Below are 19,886 nucleotides of genomic sequence, written 5' to 3'. Positions count from 1 at the left end.
GTTAGGAGAGGGTATTAAGGTGGATCCCAAGAAGATTGAGGCAGTTCAGAGTTGGCCACGTCCTACTTCAGTGACGGAGATTAGGAGTTTCCTGGGGTTAGTAGGCTATTATAAACGATTCGTGCATGGCTTTTCATTTATTGCACCAACTCTGACTAGATTGATCCAGAAGGGTGCTCCTTTCCATTGGTCTGATGATTGTGAGACGAGCTTTCAGAAGCTCAAGACAGCTTTGACTACATCACTAGTTCTTGTGTTGCCTTCCGGTTCATGGATGTATACGGTATATTGCAATGCTTCGCGCATTGGATTGGGATTTGTATTGATGCAGTAGGGGCAAGTTATTGCATATGCATCGTGTCAGCTGAAGATTCATGAGAAGAATTATCCTATGCACGATTTGGAGTTGGCCGCGATTGTTTATGCTCTTAAGATATGAAGGCATTATCTATATGGGGTGTCATGTGAGGTTTATATTGATCATCGCAGCTTACAACATTTGTTAAAGCAGAGGGATCTCAATTTGAGGTAGCATAGATGGCTTGAGTTACTAAAGGATTATGACATCATTCTTTATCATCCGGGCAAGGAAAATGTGGTCGCGGATGCCTTAAGCAAGAAAGCAGAGAGTATGGGTAGCTTGACATTCATTCTAGTAGAGGAGAGGCCACTAGCTTTAGACATTCAGTCCTTGGCTAACAGACTTGTGAGGTTGGATATTTCAGAGCCCAGCCGAGTTCTTGCGTGTGTTGTTTCTCAGTTTTCATTATTGGGGCAGATCAAGGCCCGACAGTTCGATGATCCACATTTGGCGGTTCTTAGAGAGACAGTGTTTTAGGGTAGTGCCAATGATGTTTATATTGGCGAGGATTGTGTTTTGTGACTCCAGGGTCGCCTATGTGTTCCTAATGTTGATGGTCTGAGGGAGAGAATACTAGAGGAGATGCACAGTTTGTGGTATTCCATTCATCCGGGTGCGACGAAGATGTATCGTGACTTGAGGCAGCATTATTGGTGGCAGAGGATGAAGAAAGACATAGTAGAGTATGTGGCTAGGTGTTTGAATTGCCAACATGTTAAGTATGAGCACCAGAGGTCGGGTGGCCTACTTCAGCAGATGCCTATACCAGAGTGGAAGTGGGAGCGCATTGCTAGGGACTTCGTAGTTGGGTTGCTCCGGACTTTGCGGAAGTTTGGTGCACTGTGGGTCATTGTTGATAGGTTGACCAAGTTGGCACACTTTATTCCGGTTGTGACTACTTACACTTCAGAGATATTGGCTCAGATTTACATTCGGGAGATAGTCAAGTTGCACGGTGTGCCTGTTTCCATCATATTAGATAGGGGCCCTCAGTTCACTTCCCATTTCTGAAGAGCCGTTCAGAGTGAGTTGTGAACCCGTGTAGAGCTTAGCACAACATTCCATCCTCAGACTGACGGGCAGTCGGAGCAGATAGTTCAGAATTTGGAGGGCATGCTTAGAGTATGTGTGATTGACTTTGGAGGACAATGGGATTAGTTCTTTCCTTTGGTAGAGTTTGCTTACAACAACAGCTACCAGTCCAACATCGAGATGGCTCCATTTGAGGATTTATATAGGAAACGATATCTTTCTCCTATCAGGTGGTTTGAGCCTGGTGAGGCTAATTTGTACGGCATAGACCTGGTGAAAGATGCCCTGGATAAGGTGAAGTTGATTCAGGAAAGGCTTCGCGTAGCTTTGTCCAAGCAGAAGAGTTACGCGGATCAGAAGGCGCGTGATGTATCATTCATGGTTGGCGAGAAGGTCATCTTGCAAGTCTCTCCAATGAAAGGTATTATAAGGTTCGGGAAGAAGGGCAAGTTGAGCCCAAGGTTTATTGGCCCGTTTGAGGTGTTGAGGCGAGTTGGGGAGGTTGCTTACGAGCTTGCTTTACTCCCCAGCTTATCGGGAGTTCATCAAGATTTCCACGTGTCCATGCTTCGGAGGTATCATGCCGACTTGTCCCATATGTTAGACTTCAGTACTATTCAGCTGGATGAGACCTTGGGTTATGAGGAGGAGCCAGTTGCCATTGTTGATAGGTAGGATCGCCAGTTAAGATCCAAGAGGATTTCAGCGGTGAAGGTCCAGCGGAGGGGTCAACCAGTTGAGGAGGCGACCTGGGAGTCCAAGAAGGACATGCGGAGCAAATATCCACATTTATTCGTCACCTCAGGTACTTTCCTATGTTCGTTCGTGGATGAACGTTTGTTTAAGAGGTGGAGAATGTAACGACACGACTGGTCATTTTGCTTCTTAGAACCCCGTCCCTTTAAATAAAACTTCCCGCGCTTGCTTTAACTAATTTATGACCTGCAGGGATGGTTTGTTCAGGATTTGGAAGAGTTTGGGTTGAAATAGGCTCATTTGATTCCTTAAGATGTTCTTAAAAGGCTAAGTTTAGCTTTGGTCAACATTTTTAGCAAACGGATTCGAATTTGTGTTTTGACAGTCCCAGAGGGTCCGTAGAAAAATATGGGAACTGGGCGTATGCTCGTAATCGAATTTCGAGGTCCCTAGCCCGAGTAGTGAATTTTTGTTAGAAATTGTTAAACTGAAATTCTAAGGATTTAAAGAAATTAAGTAATGAGTGATCATGTTGGTATCGGGCCCATATGTTGGTTTCGGAGCCCGGTACTGGTCCAGTATAACATTTAAGACTTGCCCGCAAAATTTGGTGTCAATCCGAGTAGTGTGAGTACGTTTCGGCACGTTAGAAGTGAATTGAAGAACTTGAAGTTCATAAGTTTGATTCAATTGGTTTTAGGGGGTGATTCTTAGATTTAGCGTTGTTTCGAGTGTTCCAAAGGTTCGAGCGAGTCCGTTTCATGATTTTATACTTGTCGGTATGTTCTGGCGGGGCCCTAGAACGCCGAGCGTCAATCGGATGAGGCTCGAGTGAAGTTGGAAAATTTGGGAAGAGCTGAAGCTTCAGGTTGCTGTCACAACCGCACCTGTGGTTGGTCAGCCGTAGGTGCGAGACCGCAGAAGAGGTCGTCCTCTCGCAAATGCGGCCAAGGCAGGCCAAGCCAAAGCCGCAGAAGCGGCCCCTTAGCCACAATAGCGGCTTCAAGACCGCAGAAGCAGTCCTAGCTCGCTTGGCCAATTTCGCAGATGCGGCCTTCCTCTAGCAGAAGCGGGTGCGGAAATCACTGAAGCAGTGAGCTTCATTTAATACGGGCTCTAAGCCATTTTAGCCATTTTTCACTCACCCATTGGACGATTTTGGAGCTCTTGGGAGAGGACTTTTACCTAGCATTTTGACGTAAGTTTATCCTACCTATTTCTAATTTAATACTTGAGTCTTGGGTAGATTAACACACAAAGATTAAGGTAAAATCATGGGGTTAGAGCAAACCCTAGGGTTTTGATAAAAGTATGATTTAACCACCAAATTTGGTATGAAATGAATTAGAAATCATATATTATTGATCCTTAGGTTATAAAGAACAACTTTCTTCGGAAAATTTTGGAATCCGGGTAGGTGGGCCTGGGGTCGGATTTTAGGAAACTTGTGTTTAAGGTTAGGAAATTGCTTTAATAGTTAGAATGCGATCTTGTAAGCTTGTATTGACTAGTTCCTACCTCGTTTAATTAGTTTTGGAACGTTCAGCTCCAAATTGAGAGTTTGAGCATATTCTTGGTATTGGAAGTACGCTTTGGAGCGAGGTAAGTCTCCTTTATAACCTTGTAAGAGGGAATTATCCCCATAGGTGTAATAATTGAATAATTTGCCACTAAATGTGGGGGCTACGTACGCACTAGGTGACGAAAGTCCGTGCGTAGCTACTATTATATAATTGTCTGGGTAGTTTCGGACCTGTATCATGCCATATTTGCGAATGTTTATATATATTTTCTTGCTAAGGTGATCACTTAGGATATGCTAGAGAATTGGAAATGAACATAAGTGAACCTATGTACTTGTTGAACACTTGTATAAATTTATTTGAATATAAATGCGCCTTCATGTGTTTTCCTGATGATAATTGATATTTGTGGATTGGGCTGATCGCCTCGGTAGAAATAGATGCATCTATGGTTCACGCCATTCGACCCTCTGGCAGTGCACAGTTTCTTTTCTGTTGGATCGGGCCATCGACCTCGGCATAATGTGCGCATGATATCTATGTGAAATCTTATTCATGACTTGCTTTGTTAAATGTTTTGAAATGTAAATGGTTAACTGTGATATTATTAAGGACATGACTTATTACTTCTTGCTACAAACTATTAATCACTTGTGACTTCCATGCTTAGCATAACACTTTATTATATTATTTGACTCTAGTAAGAATCAAGTCGACCTCTCGTCTCTACTTCTTCGAGATTAGACGGGATACTTACTGGGTACATATTGTTTATGTACTCATACTACGCTTATGTACTTAATTGTACAGGATTTGAGGCAGGTACATCTGGTTATCAGTCTGGTGCACATCCCTGATCATAGTCCGAGACTTCCACGGTGAGTTGCTCCCTTCCCGCGCCATTCTACAGCTTGATGGAGTCTCTCTTTATTTTTGGCTGTATATTCTATTTCGAACAGTAGGATAGATTTATTCTTTTGTATATTCTACTACTTTCCCACAACTTGTGACACCAGGTCTTGGCACACACATTAGTAGACTATTCTTTTGGGAACTGTATAATTAATTTGGGTACTTTACTGATTATCACTTGTTTTAACCTCAAGTTTAAAAATCGTAGCACTTGTTTTGGTAAAGTAAAGTGAACACTTATCGATATTTCCGCGTTGGCTTGCTTGACAATGGTGTTGGGCGCCATCATGACCTATAATGAAATGGGTCGTGACAAACCTACTACTTTCACCAACAACTATGTTATGAAATATCCCACGGCTACCATCGATCTCTCCATGATTCTTCCACACAAAGTAATTCTCTATAAACCTCTTCCTATAAAGATGAAGCTTAACTTTCTCCGATTTTTTAAACTTCATACAATCACACTTGACAAAAGGGCACCTAGTTACTCCTTCACTTTGGTATGGTGGAAGTGACATTGCATGTCTAATAAAGTCATCAACCCCTTCTACAAAATCCTCCCGCAATCCCCGCCGATTAGGATAATTCCTATTGTACATCCAAGTACGATGTTCCATCTATACAAATAAAACAAGAACAAATTAATTTATTCTATAATTATAAATTAATTAAATCTTTTTTTAGTTAATTCAAGATAATTACTTTTTCCTAATTACACCAAAAATTAAATTATATTAAATATAATTAATTATAAACTAAAAGTTCAATTTATATCCTAAAAAGTTCAATTCATATCCAAAAGGTTCAATTTATATCCTAAAAGTTCAATTCACAAGAACAAATCCTAAAAACTAAAAGTTCAATTCATATCTTACGAGTTTAAACATAAACTAAAAGTTTAATTTATATCCTAAAAATTCAACCCATACTCAAAAGGTTCAATTTATATCCTACAAGTTCAATTTATATCCGAAAAGTTTAATTCACAAGAACAAAACTTAAAAACTAAAAGTTCAATTCATATCCTAAGAGTTTAAACATAAACTAAAAGTTCAATTTATATCTTACGAGTTTAAACATAAACTAAAAGTTAAATTTATATCCTAAAAATTCAATCCATACCCTAAAAGTTGTATTCACAAGAACAAATCCTAAACCCTAGATTCTAACTAAACTATTCAAGACAATACAAACTCAAACATTCAATTTATGCCATATGTAATCAATTCAATTAAAACAAGACCTAAACCCTAGATTTCTATAAAATACAATGTTAAATAATCAATTGAAACACTAATCAATTGAAACTAATTCATAGCTAATAAACAAAACATTAGATTTATACACAAAAGAAATAAGTTGTAATTCAAACCTAGAATTTTTAGGAGGTGGAGAAGTAGACGCGCGACAGTGGCAGCGGCGACGGCGACGGCAACGACGGCTGCTGTGCAGTGGCGATGCGGGGTGGAGAACGAAATTTGTGTGAAGTAAATAGAGAAGGAGAGGGGACGGTATTGAGAGGGAGTTAAGGGAATTTTGAGAAGAGAGGTATGAAAAAATGGGGGGAATCTCGTATATTTCAGCCTGTTTTCAGACTTACCGACCAAAGTTGGTCGGTATTTTGGCCGGTACAGTAAGTGTTGACCGTTTGACCAAATACCGACCAACTTTGGTCGGTTCTTTTAAAAATAAAAAAAATGTTTTTTTTTGTTTTTATTTCTTAAAATATTATAAGCTATAGAAAATTATTATAAACTATAAAAAAATTATTATTAACTATAAACTTTTATTTAATTTAGCTATACAATTATTATAAATAATTATAGACTATAAACATAATCTTTACAAAAAATTATATTAACTGGGTAATTACTTTTAATAGATTATAATAACATCTATCTAAGTAAATTTTCTAAGTTATATTTAAGTATATGAGTAATTTCACACACACACACATACACTATATTGTAATCGATGATCAATCTTATACATTACTACGTATGAATAATTTATCAATTGATAAATCAATATAATATTATTCTATTTTAGGTCGAGACATTTTATTTTTTATATTAATCGATATAGGTCAAAACGTTTTGTTTTTAATATTCATCGACGCATATAAGTAAGTTATGAGTCGATGAATCAATCTACAGATAGATATATTTGATGAAAAATTATATATACTAATTAGGATCTTCACAAGTGATCTATCCCTAAAAGAACCCGACCCTGTGTTCCTAGCGCTTCGTGTTCTTATATATATATATATATATATATATATTTGGCTATACCTATATAAATAGACACACACACACACACTCTTCATTGGAATACTTTAATCATATATATTGCTTGTTATAGTATATGTTAGTGTGTGTATATATATAACGCACATATATAGCATGTTATAGTATATGGTAGTGTATTCATTATTTGTATTACAAAAGTGTTAACGGATTACATTTATATTATTTAGATAGTAAATATTAATGTGATTCAAATTAAAATTTTGACCATGTTAGACCTATTAATTTAACTCGTTTACTTAATACTAATAAGTACTTAATTTGTGATCCATATATATATATATATATATATATATATATATATATATATATATATACACACACACATGTCAAAGATGTTTAGTATTAATTCTTCTATTTTCCATTCATTCATCACTAATAATGCATGACCTAGATTAATCGATATAGGTCGAGACATTTGTTTTTACTATTAATAGATATAGGTCAAGATTTTTGTTTTTAATATTCAGCGATGCATCTAAGTAAGTTATATGCCGATGAATCAATTTACAAATAAATATATTTGATGATAAATTATATATACTAATTAGGATCTTCACAAGTCTATCCCTAAAAGAACCCGACCCTTCTTTTAGGGATAAACTTGTGAAGATCCTAATTAGTATATATAATTTATCATCAAATATATCTATTTGTAAATTGATTCATCGACTTATAACTTACTTAGATGCATCGCTGAATCTTAAAAACAAAAAGTTTTGTAACTATCCAGCCGGTTATTTCATGAGTTACCGCTCCGTTTTCCCCATTTTTGCTTCTTATTATTTTGTTCAGTTGTATTATATGTTATTGGGTTGATTGGTTCGGGTTCGGAGAGGTTTTAGTAAGGTTTGAGATACGTAGTCTCTTTTGAGTAAGCTTAAGTTGGAAAAGTCAACCAGATGTTGACTTAGGTGAATATGGGCGGATGTGAATTCCGATGGTTTGGATAGCTTCGGGAGATGATTTGGGACTTAGGAGCATGATCGGAATGTGTTTTGGAGGTCCGAAGTAGATTTAGGCTTGAATTGGCGAAATTGGAATTTTGGCGTTTTCCGGTTGATAGGTTAGATTTTGAGATAGCGGACGGAACGGAATTCCGGGAGTTGCAGTAGGTCCATTGTGTCATCGCAAAATATGATGAGGGTCCCACGTTCGCGTAGAGTATTTGGAGTGGCTGGATACCAGGAGCCTTGTTTTTCGTGTTCGCGTAGGTGTAGCCGCGTTCGCGAAGGTTGGACCAGCTGAAGCATTGCGTTCGCGAGGGTTCTTCCACGTTTGCGTAAGAGGATTTTTGGTCAATGGTATTTTGTGCTTCACGAATGCGAGGCTTTGACCGCGCTCACGAAGAAGGATTTCAAATTGCTGGGCAGAATGTTTAAAAGGCCATTTTTACGATTTTTGGCCTAAGTTCACCATTTTTGACTCGATTTTGGAGCTTTTTGAGAGAGATTGAAGAGGGAATCAACGAGAACTTATTGGAGGTAAGAATTTTGGACTTAATACTCGATCCTATTGTGATTTATACCTAATTAAACATGAAATTTAGGGGATTTGAAGCCCAAATAGGGGAGTTAGGGCTTGAAAACTTGTGACTTTAATCTAGGGATTTGAGGGGCCATTTGTCGTCGGATTTTGGTATTCATGGTATGTATGAACTTGTGGGAGGATAAGAATTATGTTGATATGATTTTTATCAAATTTTGAGACGTGGGCCCGGGGGTCGGGTTGGATCAATTTCGAAATATTTGGTATAATTTGATTAATTTCGCATGGGTTTCGTCCCTTTAGCATATTCTAATGTTATGATTATAATTTTGGGTAGATTCGGCATGAGTTGAGGCCGAGGCGAGAGGCAAAGGCATTGCAAAGTGGTATTTCATCCGGTTTGAGGTAATAACCATTGTAAATCTGGAACTGAGTGTACAAAACTCCGGTATTTCGTATAGTTTCGATAATGAGGTGACGCATATGCTAGATGACAAGCGTGTGGGCGTGCACCGGTAGGGATTATGACTTGGTCCATCTCGTAGCGACTATTAAGCCGCGTACTTGATTTGAAATCTTATTATATCCCGTATTTTAGAAATTTATACTGTATTATGGGTTGTATGCCATGTTTGGGGCCTTGTGCCGACCTGTTGAGACCCTTAGGGGCATTTTTACTATTTTCCTCACGCTATTTGATTGAAAGCATATCCTCAGTCATGTTTTACCTGTTTACTATTTAAACCTGGTTTTTGTCACTCTATCTCTTAAAAGTGAAACCTGTTTGGGCTGAGATTCCCTGATTTCCACTGTTATGCATGAGTGGCTATGAGGTTAATGACTGAGAGAGGTTGAGGACCTAATGGTGAGGATTATATATATATATATATATATATATATATTATGGATCGGGTTACATGTCGCAGCAATATTATATATATATATATATATATATATATATATATATATATATTATGGATCGGGCTGCATGTTGCAACGATATATATATTGGACCAGGCTGCGTGCCGCAACGATATAACGCTTCGGCTGTAGGAGCCCCTTCGGAGTTTGTACACCCCCTGTGAGCGTAGTCAAATATAAACTATGGATCGGGTTGCACGGCACAACGATTATTATGATTATTATTATTATGAGATATTATTGAGCCTGAGTACTGAGTGTGAGTATTGAGTGACGAGAGCTGAGTCACGAGTGACCAAGAGGCTCCCGAAAGGCTATATTTATAAGTGATACCTTGCCCGACGGGCCCATTTATGATATTTTTGCTGATTTCACTCTGCTTTTATAATGAGCCTATGTTGGGGAAAACTGTTAAGTAAATGATTTCAAAGTATTTCAATTGAAACTGAAGCTTTATGAAGAAACTGGCTTTTAAACTGTTGAGTTTGACTTGATATTCGGTTGTTTACTCTTTTATATGATTTTTAATTTCCCGTCACTACTTTCAGACCTTATTTACTTTAGTTATTTACTGAGTTGGCGTACTCACATTACTCCCTGCACCTTATGTGTAGATTCAGGTGCCTGAGCAGCAGAGTGAGGGTCCTCAACACTATTGGAGTTTTCAGGAGATTGCAAGGTAGTTGCATGGCGTCCGCAACCCTGATTTCCTCCTTCCTATCCTTGTTTTCTGCACTTTAGATTTGTTATGTAATAGACAGTCGGACTAGATGGATTTAGAGGCTCTAGACTTGTGACACCAGATGATTGGGCTGTGTTGGTCTATTTTCTGTAATGTTTTCCGCACATTTCAGTGATTTATGTATTCCTTATGAAAATTGAGATTTAATTAAATGTTAGAAAAATGTTTTTATTAAAAGAAATTGTCTGTGGTTACTTGTTGGGTTGGCTTGCCTAGTAATGTGATAGGAGCCATCACGACCGAGGTATTTGGGGTCGTGACAAGGTGGTATCGGAGCCTATGTTACATAAGTCTCGCGAGTCATGAGCTAGTTTAGTAGAGTCTCGCGGATCGGTACAGAGACATCTGTATTTATCCTTGGGAGGGTGCAGAACCTTTAGGAAAAACTTCATATTTCATCTGTTGATCCGAGTACTAAACTTTTGTTATTCCATTCTCTCATAAATAGTGAGGACACGTGCTACCGGTCAGGATGGATGACCAGTAGTACCACCAGCTGGGGCCACTAGAGGTCGAGGACGCGGTCGAGGTCGTGGTAGGGGCAGGGGTGTAGCCCGTACAGAAGCTAGGGCGGCACCTGCAGATCCACTAGCCACCCCAGTTCAGGATTAGGTCCCCATTATGGACGCTCCAGCAACACCAGCTCAGGCACCAGCTCTGCCTATTGTGATTCCAGGACTTTAGGAGACTTTAGCTCAGATTCTATTAGTGTGCACCGGTTTGGCTCAGGCGGTCTCAGTTACTACGGCCGCAACTACTTCTCAGGCCGGGGGAGGCACCCAAACTCCCGTTGCTCGCACACCTGAGCAGGTTTTGCAAGGACTTCAGACACCAGGGGCACCTCCAGCCCAGCCGGTTTCACCAGCATAGGAGTATGTGATACCAGTTATGCATGTCGACGAGTAGCATCGATTGGAGAGGTTTGGTAGACTTCAGCCTCCAACTTTCAGCGGTACTGAGGGTGATAGTGCCCAGGGTTTCTTGGACAAGTGTCAGAGGATTCTTCGTACAACGGGTATTCTAGAGACCAGTGGTATAGCATTTACTACCTGTCAGTTTTTGGAGTTGCCTTTATTTGGTGGGAGGCTTATGAGAGGCGTAGGCCTATTGGTGCAACGCCCTTTACCGAGCAGCAGTTCTCTGTTCTCTTTCTAGAGAAGTATGTGCCACAGTCTCTCCGAGAGGAGCTACGTAGGCAGTTCAAATAGTTGCGTCAGGGAGATATGACTATGACGCAGTATGAGATGCGATTTTCTAAGTTAGCTCGTCATGCGGTCTGGTTGGTCCCACAGATCGAGAGAGGATCATGAGGTTTGTTGATGGCCTCACATATCAGCTTCGTATTCTCATAACTAGGGAGAGGGTGTCAGGTGCTACTTTTGAGGAGGTTGTTGACATCGCCCGCGAGATTGAGTCGGTATGTCGCTAGGAGCGAATGGAGAGGGAGGCCAAGAGGCCTCGAAGATCTGGTAGATTTGGTAATTCTCCTTCGAGGGGTCAGTTTCAGCACGACAGAGGTCGTCCATTCAGGCAGGCTTAGCCAGCTCGCCCAGTTTATCATGGGGCATCATCGGGTCACGGTTCTCAAAGTTCTCATCAGGGACATTCATCACTCAGTGCCCTTCTAGCCCAGAGTTCGTCCCGTGCTCCATCAGTTTAGGTTTCTTCCATCCTAGGCCCTTCTACTGGTCATTCTGGTGCCAGGAATTCCATTCAATTCTCGTCTCTAGCACCGGGGAGTTGTTATGAGTGTGGAGAGTTTGGGCCTATGAGGAAGCAATGTCCTCGTCTTCTTGAGGGTCCATCTCAGTAGAGGAGTCAGCCCTCGACTTCAGCTCTAGTTACTTCACCACCCCCTCAGGCAGCTAGGGGTGGGGGTCAGTCAACTAGGGGTCGCCCTAGAGGGGAAGGTCGATCAGGTGGTGGTCAGGCTCATTTCTATGCCCTCCCAGGTAGGCCAGATGTTGTTGCTTTAGATGTTGTGATTACAGGTATTGTCTCAGTTTGCCGCAGAGATGCCTCTATGTTATTGATCTCGGTTCCACCTTTTCTTATGTGTCATTATACTTTGCTCGTTATTTGTATATGCCCCGTGAGTCTCTTGTTTCACCTGTTCGTGTATCTACTCCAGTGGGCGATATTGTTGTTATAGACTGTGTGTACCAGTCGTGTGTGGTGACTATTGGGGGTCTGGAGACCCGAGTGGATATGTTGTTGTCATGTATGATAGACTTTGATGTTATATTGGACATGGATTGGCTATCTCTGTGTCGTGCTATTTTGGACTGTCATGCTAAGAAAGTGACTTTGGCTATGCTGGGTATGCCACGGATTGAGTGGCGAGGTTCTACTAATTTTGTCCCTAGTAGGGTGATTTCATTTCTGAAGGCCCAGCATATGGTTAGGAAGGGTTGTCTTTCATACTTAGCCTTTAGGGACGTCGGTGCAGAGACTCCTAGTATTAATTCTATTCTTGTTGTGAGGGATTTTCCCGATGTGTTTCCTGCAGACCTGCCAGGCATGCCACCAGATAGGGATATTGATTTTGGTATTGATATGGTGCCAGGCACTCAACCCATCTCTATTCCACCTTATCGTATGGCACCAGCGGAGTCGAAGGAGTTAAAGGAGCAGCTTCAGGAACTCCTTGATAAGGGGTTCATTCGGCCTAGTGTGTCGCCTTGGGGTGCGCTTCGTGAAGAAGAAGGATGGTACTAAGAGGATGTGCATTGATTATAGGCAATTGAATAAAGTAACAATTAATAACAAGTGTCCTCTGCCTCGCATTGATGATTTATTTGACCAGCTTTAGGGAGCAAGAATGTTCTCCAAGATTGATCTCCGTTCAAGTTATCACCAGCTGAAGATCAGGGACTCGGATATTCTTAAGATGGCTTTTAGGACCCGATATAGTCATTATGAGTTCTTGGTGATGTCTTTTGGGCTGACCAATGCCCCGCAGCGTTCATGCATTTGATGAACAGCGTGTTTCGGCCCTATCTCGACTCGTTTTTCATAGTTTTAATTGATGATATTCTGGTATACTCACATAGTCAGGAGGAGCACGTGAAGCATTTGAGAGTTGTGTTGTAGATATTGAGGGAGGAGAAGCTTTATGCAAAGTTCTCCAAGTGTGAGTTTTGGCTCAGTTCAGTGGGTTTCTAGGGCACATGGTGTCCAGTGAGGGTATTCAGGTTGATCCAAAGAAGATAGAGGCAGTCCAGAGTTGGCTAAAATTGTCCTCAGCCATAGAGATTCACAGCTTTCTTGGTTTGGCGGGCTATTATCGCCAGTTTTTTCAGGGATTCTCATCTATCACATCGCCCTTGACCAAGTTGACTCAAAAGGGTGCTCTTTTTAGGTGGTCAGATGAGTGTGAGGAGAGCTTTCAGAAGCTCAAGACCGCCTTGACCACAACTCCAGGGTTAGTGTTGCCATCAGCTTTAGGTTCATATACCGTGTATTGTGATACGTCGAGAGTTGGTATGGGGTGTGTGTTGATTCAAGAAGGTAGAGTTATTGCTTATGCTTCTCGCCAGTTGAATCCCCATGAGAAGAACTACCCTGTTCATGATTTGGAGTTGGTTGCCATTGTTCACGCATTGAAGATTTGGAGGCATTATTTGTATGGCATGTCTTGTAAAGGGTTTACTGATCATCGTAGCCTCCAGCACTTGTTCAAACAGAAGGATCTCAATTTGAGGCAGCGGAGAAGGTTGGAGCTGCTAAAGGACTATGATATTACTATTTTGTACCATCCGGGGAAGGCCAATGTGGTGTCCAATGCTTTGAGACGGAAGGTGGTGAGTATGGGGAGTTTGGCATATATTCCAGTTGGGGAGAGACCTCTTGCAGTTGATGTTCAGGCCTTGGCCAATTGAGCCCAGTCGGGTATTGGCTTGTGTAATTTCTCGGTTTTCCTTATTTGATCACATCAGAGAGCGCCAGTATGATGATCCTCATTTGCTTGTCATGAAGGATAGAGTTTAGTACTATAATGCCAGATATGTGACTATTAGTGATGATGGGGTGTGAGGATGCAGGGTCAGATATGTGTGTCCAATGTAGATGGGCTTCGGGAGTTGATTCTGGAGGAGTCCCATAGCTCGCGGTATTCCATTCATCCGGGTGCCGCGAAGATGTATCAGGATCTGAGACATCATTATTGGTGTAGGAGAATGAATAAAGACATTGTGAGATTTGTAGCTTAGTGTCTCAATTGTCAGCAGGTCAAATATGAGCATTGGACACCGGGTGGCTTGCTCCACCATATGGACATTCTAGAGTGGAAGTGGGAGAGGATCACCGTGGAATTTGTAGTTGGGCTCCCATGGACTTTGAAGAAATTTGATGCTATTTGGGTGATTTTGGATCGGCTAACCAAGTCTGCGCACTTCATTCCTGTGTGTACTACCTATTCTTCAGAGTGGTTGGCAGAGATATACTTTCGGGAGATTGTTCGTTTGCATGGTGTTCCAGTTTCCATCATTTCGAATAGAGGTACTCAATTTACTTCATAGTTTTGGTGGTCTGTACAACGAGAGTTGGGTACTCAGGTTGAGTTGAGCATAGCTTTTCACCCTCAAATGGACGGGCAGTCCAAGTGCACTATTCAGATATTGAAGGACATGTTGCGCGCTTGTGTCATTGATTTTGGAGGGTCATGGGATCAGTTTCTATCGCTCGCAGAGTTTGCTTATAACAACAGTTACCAGTCGAGTATTCAGATGGATCCATATGAGGCTTTGTATGGGAGATGGTGTAGATCTCCAGTTGGTTGGTTTGAGCCGGGTGAGGCTAGGCTATTGGGTACAGACTTGGTGCAGGATTCTTTAGACAAGGTGAAGGTGATTCAAGAGAGGCTTCGTATAGCGTAGTTGAGACAAAAGAGTTATGCTGACAAGAAGGTTCAGGATGTGTCCTTCATGGTTGGTGAGAAGGTTCTGTTGATGGTCTCACCTATGAATGGTGTTATAAGATTTGGGAAGAAGGGTAAATTGAGTCCTCGGTTCATTGGGCCTTTTGAGGTGCTTCGGAGGATTGGAGAGGTGGCTTATGAGCTTGCTTTGCCACCCAGCTTGTCGAGTGTGCATCCGGTATTTCATGTTTCTATGCTCCGGAAGTATATTGGCGATCCGTCTCATGTTTTGGATTTTAGCACGACTCAATTGGATGATGATTTGACTTATGATGTGGAGCCAGTGGCTATTTTGAAGCGTCAGGTTCGAAAGTTAAGATCAAAGGATATAGCTTTAGTGAAAGTGCAGTGGAGAGGTCGGCCTATGGAAGAGGCTACCTGGGAGACCGAGCGGGAGATGCAAAGCAAATATCCTCACCTATTTGAGGCTTCAGGTATGTTTCTTGACTCGTTCGAGGATGAACGTTTGTTTAAGAGGGGGAGGATGTAACGACCCGGCCGGTCATTTCATGAATTACCACTTCGTTTTCCCCATTTCTGCCTCTTATTGTTTTTTTGGCTGTATTATATGTTATCGGGTTGATTGGTTCGGGTTCGGAGAGGTTTTGATAAGGTTTGAGACACTTAATCTCTTTTGAGTAAACTTAAGTTGAAAAAGTCAACCGGATATTGACTTAGGTGAATAAGGGCCTGAATGTGAATTCTGATGATTCGGATAGCTTCGGGAGATGATTTGGGTTTTTAGAAGCGCAATCGGAATGTGTTTTGGAGTTCTGCAGTAGATTTAGGCTTGAATTAGCGAAATTGAAATTTTGGCGTTTTCCGGTTGATAGTTGAGATTTTGATATAGGGGTCGGAATGGAATTCTGGGAGTTGCAGTAGGTCCGTTGTGTTAGTTGGGATGTGTGTGCAAAATTTCAGGTCATTCAGATGTGGTTTGATATACTTTTTGATCGAAAGCGGAATTTGGAAGTTTTTAGAATTCTTAGGCTCGAATCCGATACAAATTTGGTATTTTGATGTTGTTTTGAGTGTTCCGAAGGTTGGAACAAGTTTGAATGATGCTATGGGATATGTTGGCATATTTGGTTGGGGTCCCGATGTCACAACCCAATCCCCGATCCGGTCGTGATGGCGCCTCTCGTGAAGACAAGGCCAGCCAACTAAACCCAATACATCCTATTTAAAGCGGTTAAACATTTCATAAGTAGTTTAAATGTGATTAAATGATAATAATTAGCGGAAGTACAACCCGACATAGCCCAAACCGGAGTGTCACAAGTCACGAGCATCTATTAGAGTATAAATACAACTGCACGGCCTGAAACATATAAAATAGGACTGATAAACAAAAGGAAGAGATGTGGTGCTGCGAACGCTGGCAATTACCTCACTAAACTCCGATAACTTAGCCTCCGACCAGCTCAAAACCCGCTACAGGGTGAACAAATACCTGCATCTGCACACGAGGTGTAGGGAGTAAAGTGATTACTCCAACTAAGTGAGTAATAAAGGTAAATAATAACTGAGCAGTAAGAAATCACGAAAAATACATCAACATATTGTATAGAGCAGTCTAAAACCTTTTGAATAAAAGCAGTGAAACTGTGAAATCCTTGGAAAAACATTTTAGCTCAGTTTAAACCTCTTTTAAAATGACTTTTTTAACTGTTACGCAAATGAATGCAAACAAATAGTGCAGATAAGCACGAAAATCTGCCCCTCGGGCACAACACTCAATTAATAGATAAATGGTAGGCGATCAGATAGATATCACATGAAGTAGCACAAACAACAGATAATGGCAGACAGATGAAGTAAAGTAAACACATATAACAGTACCAACACTGTTGTGGCATGCAGCCTGATCCATATATCGCTGCGGTGTGCGGCCCGATCCATATATCTCATCGACGGCGCTCACTGGGGGTGTGCAGACTCTGGGAGGGGCCCCTTACAGCCCAAGCGCAATATCAAGCCATCTCGTGGCATCAAATCTAGGCCCTCGACCTCATATCAATATCAGTATAACACTGTTGCGGCGTGCATCCCGATTCTATAGTATCCTCACATCTGGCCCTCGGCCATACTCAGTCCAGAAATCACATAAGCCCCTCAGGCGTTAGTAAAAATAGTAATTCTCAGCCTCAAAACATCATTTAATATATCATTTTAGTTTCAAAACCGAGTAAAAGTGGCTGAGTTGTACAACAATGGAAAATAATACGACTGAGTTGAAGTAGTAGGTCAAAACAGTGAGGAAATAGTGATAAAAATCCCCAGAGGATTCAAATAGTCGGCTCAAAGCCCAAATATGGCAATCAATCCAAATAATGATGATAACAAATAAGTTTCAATCAAATACGCGGTAAAAGCGTCAATCGGGATGGACCAAGTCACAATCCCTTACAGTAAACGACCCCATGATCATCATCATGCGCATGTCTCACCTCAATATAGGACTACGATGTGTGAATCCGGGGTTTCAAACCCTTAGGATATCATTTACAATCATTACTCACCTCGAACCGGTGAAATCTCTAGCTCGCGACGCCTTTGCCTCTCAAAGCGGCCTCCTCGCGCGTTGAATCTATCTAAAATCAGAATGAATGCATCACAATATGCTAAGGGAACAAAGCCCAAGCGAAAATAATCAATAACGGGCAAAAATCCCGAAATTACCAAAACCCGAGCCCCGGGCCTACTTCTCGAAACTCAGAAATTTTTACATCAACGGATTCCTTATCCTTCCACGAGTTTATACATATCAACAACATCAAAACCGGAGTTCAAATGACCCCTCAAATCCTCCATTAAAGGCCTCTTAAACTCAAGCCCTAATCCTCCATTTTTTAGCCCTTTAAACCCATTAGTTACAGCCCTAAATTCATGAAATTCTACTATATGAATGTGTTTTAAGTCCAAAATCTTTACCTCAACGAAGTCTCTTTGATTCCTCTCTTCAAAATCGCCCAAAGCTCGCAATTCCGAGTGCAAAAATGGTTAAACCCTTCAAAAATCGCGAAGGAATCCATATATATATTCTTCCCAGACATGAACGCATCTGCGGTCCAAAATCCGCTTTTGCGATACCGCATATGCGGTTAACACATCCGCTTCTGCGGAGTTCATTAAACCGGCCTAAGCCGCATCTGTGAGCCATTTCTGCAACTGCACTTCCGCAGATGCGATCCCTTTAGCCGCTTCTGTGGTCCAGCTCGCCTGACCCATTTCCTCTTCTGCAATGATACACCCGCATCTGCGGTTCACAAACCGCAGATGCAGAAATACCAGAAGCAGCAAATCTAAAGCTGCAACACAAATTCCAATTTCCCCGCCAACCATCCGAAATCACCCCGAGGCCCCCGGGGCCTTAACCAAAAGCATGAACATGACCCAATACCTTATTCAAACTTGTTCAAATCATCAAAACACTTCAAACAACATCAAATCTATCAATTCACATCAAATTCAAGCCTAAGTTTTCTAAAAACTTCTGAAATACGTTTTCGATCAAAAACCCAACCAAACCACGTCCGAATGACCTGAAATGTTGCACACACATCACAAATGACATAACAAAGCTGCAGCAACTCTCGGAATTCCATTCCGACCCTCGAATCAAAATCTCACTTATCAACTATAAATCGCCAAAATACTAACTTCGCCAATTCAAGCCTATTTCTACTCCGGACCTCCAAAACCAATTCCGATCACACTCCTAAGTCATAAATCACCCAACAAAGCCAACCAAATCATAAAAATTCCGATCCAAGCTCATATACAAATAAGTCAACTCTTTGTCAAACCTTTCAAATTCAAAGCTTTCAATTGAGACTGTTCTTTCGAATTCATACCGATTTCCGTGAAAACCAAAATCAATGATTTACATCAGTCATAATACATCATACGCGGCAAGTCATGCCCGAGAACTGGTGATCAAAGTGCAAAAGCTCGAACGACCGGTCGGGTCGTTACATCTTCCCCCACTTAAACACACGTTCGTCCTCGAACGTACCCAAAGTTGTTCTAAAAGCCAACCTGCAGCTGAATAATTTTACCATGAATATACCCGGGGGTGATCCCACATCACCCTATCTCATATAGGTCCGATAACACATTGCAACTGAAATAGCACAATCCAATCTGGCCTATAAGCCATAGAACCACATTTCCACTTCCGAAACCATCAATACGATCAAAACCTCACACCTATACTCTGAATAGACCTGAACCAGCTGTAATAACCCATACTTGCGGTCTCTGGTGCAATTACATGATATACCACATAACTCAAACACTCGTAGCAATAACTTCTATTCATAGTAGTTGCCCACAAAACCGAATACTAGTAGAAAAACCTCTTATCAACTAAAGTCTCACCCCAACACTTTCATATACTGCCAACGATAAATGAAACACGCAACAAACCATAACTATTTCTCAGGTCAGTTATTCATGACGCCACTTCTCCTTTGGCAAATACCATAGCAAATTTTCGAGTTGAACCTCGATATTATCCTTCCAGCATACTGAAATCAAATACGTTCGTATTCATTAATGATCCCAACAATCTTCTCTAATCTAACACACTACTCTGGTGACACGACATATCAATACAGGCTTAGGCCACAACTTGGGCAGTACACGCACCAATAGGCAACAGTCCGAACATATTCAAATCGTGATAATGACTTAAATGAAAGAGTTGTACCTCAAGCTCACTAGAACCACCACAACACAAGGCTGAGGACCCGTCTCACATCATAGAAATAGAACATACGAATCTAGCCCGAAAGATCATACCTCCACATAATCTTCGTTGCGATGCACGACTCTATCCAAACACTGTTCCACATGAACCACCTCAAGCCACTATGCTTGAAATCGACAACCACGCAAAATTTGATGTCTGGAACCAAAACAATTCATTACACCCACGGTGAAACAAGTAACATATACCATGCAAACCCGATAG

The sequence above is a fragment of the Nicotiana sylvestris genome, chromosome 3 (genome assembly GCF_000393655.2).
Source record: "Nicotiana sylvestris chromosome 3, ASM39365v2, whole genome shotgun sequence".
Classification (NCBI taxonomy): domain Eukaryota; kingdom Viridiplantae; phylum Streptophyta; class Magnoliopsida; order Solanales; family Solanaceae; genus Nicotiana; species Nicotiana sylvestris.
This window is presented reverse-complemented; position numbering follows the sequence as displayed.